This window comes from Mandrillus leucophaeus, unplaced genomic scaffold (genome assembly GCF_000951045.1).
Source record: "Mandrillus leucophaeus isolate KB7577 unplaced genomic scaffold, Mleu.le_1.0 Scaffold190, whole genome shotgun sequence".
Classification (NCBI taxonomy): domain Eukaryota; kingdom Metazoa; phylum Chordata; class Mammalia; order Primates; family Cercopithecidae; genus Mandrillus; species Mandrillus leucophaeus.
In genome coordinates this window covers 3,992,094-3,998,332 of record NW_012101921.1, presented here as the reverse complement: position 1 = coordinate 3,998,332, position 6,239 = coordinate 3,992,094, and positions in this window count along the sequence as shown.

The following is a 6,239-nucleotide window of genomic DNA, read 5'->3' as shown; positions in this document are numbered from 1 at the left end:
CATTGATTATCAGAGCCATCCTATTGACAGGTAAGAAAAAGTGGGACAAGAAAGATTCCATGACCTGCTCGGAGTCTCATGCTTTCAGGGCATAGCCTAGTGCTCCCTGTGCTCTTGCTGATGGAGTTATAATTTCGTGATAATTCATCTTCACTCAGCATGTTGAAATAGGAAAGTACAGGTTTTGAGCCAGATTGACATGGGTATGAATCTCAGATCAGCAACTTCCGAGCTTTGTAGTCTTAGATAAGTTACTCAGTCTCTTTATTTTTTTTCATCTGTTACTTACTTTATTTTTATTTATTTTTATTTTTTGAGATGGATTTTTGCTCTTGTTGCCCAGGATGGAGTGCAATGGCCTGGTCTCAGCTCAGTGCAACCTCTGCCTCCTGGGTTCAAGTGGTTCTCCTACCACAGCCTCCCAAGTAGCTGGGATTACAGGTGCACGCCACCACGCCTGGCTTAGTTTTGTATTTTTAGTAGAGATGGGGTTTCACCATGTTGGCCAGGCTGGTCTCAAACTCCTGACCTCAGGTGATTCACCTGCCTTGGTCTCCCAAAGCGCTGGGATTACAGGCATTAGCCACCACGTCTGGCCTGTTACACTTATTTTATAAGGTTGTTATGAAGATTAAATAAAATACCACATAAAACTACCTCCCAGTGGTAACGGGCTCCTCTTGTAAAAATTGGTCAGCTCCCTCACTAGCAAAGAGCGTTGCATAGCAAGGCCTATATCATGGATAAAAGTTGTCATTGTTAAAATAAGTATGATAATAAAATTACAGTTAGTATTAAGGTCTATATCTCAGGACAATGGGGTCTACTCACTACATTTACAGAACTAAAGGGAACATCTCAAATTGTTCTTTACAAGATAAGAATGATCTCCTTGGAAGTAATTTCCCTTTCCCTTTTCCTTTCCCTTTCCTCCTTTCCTTTCCTGTTACCTTTCCTTTCCTTCTCTCTTTTCCTTTCTTTTTTTAACAGGGTCTTGCTCTGTTGCCCAGGCTGGAGTGCAGTGGTGCAATCTTGGCTCACTGCAACTTCTGCCTCCTAAACTCAAGTGATCGTCCAACCAGGGTACTCCACCATGCTTGACTAATTGTTTTTGGTTTTTTTGTTGTTGTTGTTTGTTGGTTGGTTGATTTTGTAGAGACGGGTCTCCCTATATTGCCTAGGCCAGTCTTGAACTCTTGGGCTCAAGAGATCCTCACGCCTTGGGCTTCCAAAGTGCTGGGATTACAGGTGTGAGCACCTAGTGGAAGTAATTTTTCTATCCTCACTTATCCCAAAAAGCAGCTAGAAAATTCTCTCACTAAATAAGAAATAAATACTAGTTTTACTCGATAGTAAACACTGAGTAAGAGGAGACTAGAACAACAAAACATTATATATTCACCATAATATCTTTTTTATTTCTCTTTCCTTCTTTCCATCCTTTAAAATATATTTGTTTAATATAACTGATATGACTGTGAGGACAAAGACTCTTAGTTCTTCTAAGTTCTATTTATTTTATTTTATTTTTTGAGATGGAGTCTCGTTTTATCGCCCAGGCTGGAGTGCAGTGGCACAATCTCAGCTCACTGCAACCTCTGCCTCCTGGGTTCAAGTGATTCTCCTGCCTCAACCTCCCAAGTAGCTGGGATTACAGGAGCACACTACCATGCCCAGCTAATTGTTTTTATTTATTATTATTATTGTTATTTTCTTTTTTTGAGATGGAGTCTCACTCTGTCTCCTAGGTTGAAGTGCAGTGGCACGATCTTGCTCACTGCAACCTCCGTCTTCTGGGTTCAAATGATTCTCCTGCCTCCGCCTCCTGAGTAGCTGTGACTACAGGTGCGTGCCACCATGCCCGGCTAATTTTTTTGTATTTTTAGTAGAGAGGGGGTTTCACCATGTTAGCCAGGATGGTCTCGATCTCCTAACCTTGTTATCCGCCTGCCTCAGCCACCCAAAATACTGGGATTACAGGCATAAGCCATTGCGCCCGGCCCCAAGTTCAATTTAATAATAGTGCCTTTGCTTAAATCATGATTGTTCAGAAGTTCTTAATAATTCTGCTTTAAGTCAAGGGAAATGATCTTAGTACAAGGGAACACGGCAAATTGCATAAATTCTAGTCATAGATGGTATCTGTGTCCTTATCTACTCCTTACAACCAAGAATAAAAAATTGCAGAGCTAAATCTTCAATAGGAGTCAATCTGATTTGTTGGAATGTTTTAACAAGAATAATTGTCACCTTATATTACTTGCTAAATATAAAAAAGTATAATCTTTTAGAAAGACAAAGTAAAAGTAAAACCTACTCTGAATTTTACATTTGTAGCTAAAGTATACTTCAATTAGCAATCAAAGTGGTTAATCTGTGAAACATTTCTAAACTATATTAGATAAATTTATATTTTCTATAAATCAGAGATTTTTGCATGCCAGTTAATCATGCAGAGTCCCAGAAGATGCAGACCCTAATTTTCGGATATGGGGACTTCCTGATGGATATTTCACTATTCAGTATTGGTTCTCTTCATAAAAGCACCCTATGTTATTTCATTGTATAAACAGTCTATCATAACAAGTTGCACATTTGTTTTCAGTGATGTTTACAATCTACAACTGGGGTCAACAAACGTCAGCAACTGTCAAATCCAGCTCCAAGCCTGTTTTTGCATATAAAGTTTTATTGGAACACAAGCACTTTAATTTGTTGATGTGTTGTCTATGGCTACTTGTCATAACAGCAGAGTTGAGAGACAGAGACCACATGGCTTTCAAAGTCTAAAATATTCACTCTCTGGCCCTTTACAAAGTTTGTTGACTCTGATCCATAGAATAAAGAACAATAACCATATACGTTACAGGATCATTACTAACAATGTTACTATTTTCAGAGCCTTAAAGGATGCCATCCTAAGCCTATAGCATCCCTTTTTACCAGAAAGGTAATCATCTTTGCTTAAAAGGTAGAAGCCTGCTTTCCTAAAGCTTGAAGTGGCATCAAAATAGAAGTCGAAATTAAAATGGAGGCACTCTACACCTTGTAAGTAGCAAATGAAAGTGTGCATGGCTTTGGCAACATTTACTGTATTATTCTGTTTTCATGCTGCTGATAAAGACATATCCAAGACCGGGAAGAAAAAGAGGTTTAATTGGACTTACAGTTCCACATGGCTGGGGAGGCCTCAGAATCATGGCAGGAGGCGAAAAGCACTTCTTCCATGGTGGCAGCAAGAGAAAAATGAGCAAGAAGCAAAAGCGGAAATCCCTGATAAACCCATCAGTTCTCCTGAGGCTTATTCACTATCACGAGAATAGCATGGGAAAGACCGGCCCCCATGATTCAATTACCTCCCCCTGGGTCCCTCCTGAAACACCTGGGATTTCTGGGAGATACAATTCAAGATTTGGTGGGAACACAGCTGAACCACATCAGTTGCATTAGTGAGAATGCCATGCAAAAGGGACTGTTCTAAAAGGTTACAAAACTGTGATCTTGAGAAGCAAAAAAACAAAAAACAAAAAGAAAACAAGCATCTTCTATAGTTGGATTTCAATAAAGCTTTAGTAACTTTTACAACATTCCAAAGTAAGATTCTATTAATAGGTCTTCCTGATTGTTGGGTGAGGGTATTAGATAGGATTATAAAATAAAGAAGCTGACCAGGCGCAGTGGCTCATGCCTGTAATCTCAGCACTTTGGGAGGCCGAGGTGGCTGACTATTTAAGGTCAGGAGTTGGAGACCAGCCTGACCAACATGGTGAAACCCCATCTCTACTAAAAATACAAAAAAATTAGCCGGGCATGGTGGCAGATGCCTGGAGTCCCAGCTACTCGGATGGCTGAGGCAGGAGAATTGCTTGAACCTGGGAGGTGGAGGTTGCAGTGAGCCAAGATTGTGCCACTGCACTCCAGCCTGGGTGACAGAGCGAGACTCTGTCTCAAAAAATAACATAATAAAATAAAATAAAATAAAATAAAATCAGGCTTGATCAATTTCATATGACATAATTCAACCTATATGAATGGATTACTTGGCAAAGTATTTTATACTAGCTTTCCTCCTTACTCCATTACCACCATCACCCCAGCAGTTGTTCAGGAAAATCATTAAATGATTAAGTCAGATAATATTTACATTCATATACACACACACACACACACATATGTATATAAGTACTAAGTAAATACATAGATAAATAATAAATCTCTTGTGCTACTTACCCTAAGGAGGTCACTTAGAGGTGCTCATGTGAAAAGTAACTCAGGGCATAAAATTTGGAGTATTCTTCTCTTGTGGGTTTCATCTCAAGTTCATATTATTTGGCTTTCGTTTTGTTTTGTTTTGTTTTTGAGGTGGAGTCTCACTCTGTTGCCCAGGCTGCAGTACAGTGGCACAATCTCGGCTCATTGCAACCTCTGCCTCCCAGGTTCAAGCCATTCTCCTGCCTCAGCCTCCCAAGTAGCTGGGACTTCAGGTACCCACCACTATGCCTGGTTAATTTTTGTATTTTTTAAAGTAGATACAGGGTTTCTCCATGTTGGTCAGGCTGGTCTCCAACTCCTGACCTCAAATGATCTGCCCACTGTGGCCTCCCAAAGTGCTAGGATTACAGGCGTGAGCCACCCCACCCAGCAGGAAATTCAAGAAGTGAGACTTGAACCCATAACTCCAGGGGAGACTGCGACCTGAATGCAGCGCCTTAGGCAGCTCAGCCATCCTGACTGCTTTGGCGTATTTTGAAATAAAAATTACCAAATATAAAGCCGATTTGAATTTTACAATAAATACCAATAAATCCAACATCTACCTTAACATCTTCCTCCTCCTCCTCCTCCTCCTCTTCTTCAATAATGAGGCATACAATGCATACTCACCATTTTTCGGCATATAATTTGATGAGTTTTGATAAATGTAACCACCACCACAATCATGATATAAAATGGTGCCATCACCCCCAACCAAAGATTCCTCATGTCCTTCCCCTAAATCCAGCCCCTGTCAACAATTGACCTGCTTTCTGTCACTCTAATTTTGCCTCTTCTAGAATTTCAGATCATTGGATTCAAATAGTATGTAGTCTTTTTTGTCTGTCGTCTTTCATTTGGTATGATGCTTTTGAGATTCACCCATGTTGTTGAATTAATTATTGTAGTTATTGATTCCATTTTGTTGCTAAATAGCATTCCTTGTTATAGATGTGGTTTATTCATTCACCTGTTGATGGATTTTTGGTGTGTTTCTAATTTTGGACTATTATGAATAATAGGTCTCGTGAACATTTATGTACAGATGGGTTTTTGTATGGACATATGTTTTATTATTTATTTGTTTTTATTTATTTATTTATTTTTGAGATGGAGTCTTGCTGTGTTGCCCAGGATGGAGTACAGTGATGTGATCTTGGCTCACTGCAACCTCTGCCTACCAGGTTCAGGCGATTCTCCTGCCTCAGCCTTCCGAGTAGCTGGGATTACAGGTGTGCACCACCACACTCAGCTAATTTTTTGTATTTTTAGTAGAGACCAGGTTTCAACCGTGTTGGTCAGGCTCGTCTTGAACTCCTGACCTTGTGATTTGCCCTCCTTAGCCTCTCAAAGTGCTGGAATTACAGGCATGAGTCACCAACCCAGCTATTTATTTATTTTTTGAGACAGAGTCTCTCGCTCTGTCACCCAGGCTGGAGTGCAGTGGCACAATCTCGGCTCACCACAACCTCCGCCTCCTGGGTCCAAGCCATTCTTCTGCCTCAGCCTCCCAAGTAGCTGGGACTACAGGTGCCCACCACCACACCTGCCTAATTTTTGTAATTTTAGTAGAGACAGGGTTTCACCATGTTGGCCAGGCTGGACTCGAACTCATGACCTCAAATGATCTGCCCGCCTCGGCCTCCCAAAGTGCTGGGATCGCAGGCATGAGCCACCGTGCCTCTCTGTTTTTATTTCTTTTGGGTAAATGCTGAGGAATAGAATTACTGGGTCATAAGGCCAGTATATAGTATAATGTTTAACTTCACAAGAAACCTCCTTACTGTTTCCTAAAATGCTTGGACTTTTTTACCTTCCCACGAACAATGCGTGAAAGCTCCATTTGCTCCACGTTCTTGCTGACAATAGGCAATGCCAGTTTTTGTAACTTTAGGCATTCCAGTGAGCAAAATTATAATTTGTGCTTCCTTAAAACCAATAACTTTGAACATTAGCATTTATTTGCCATTTGTATATCTTCCTTA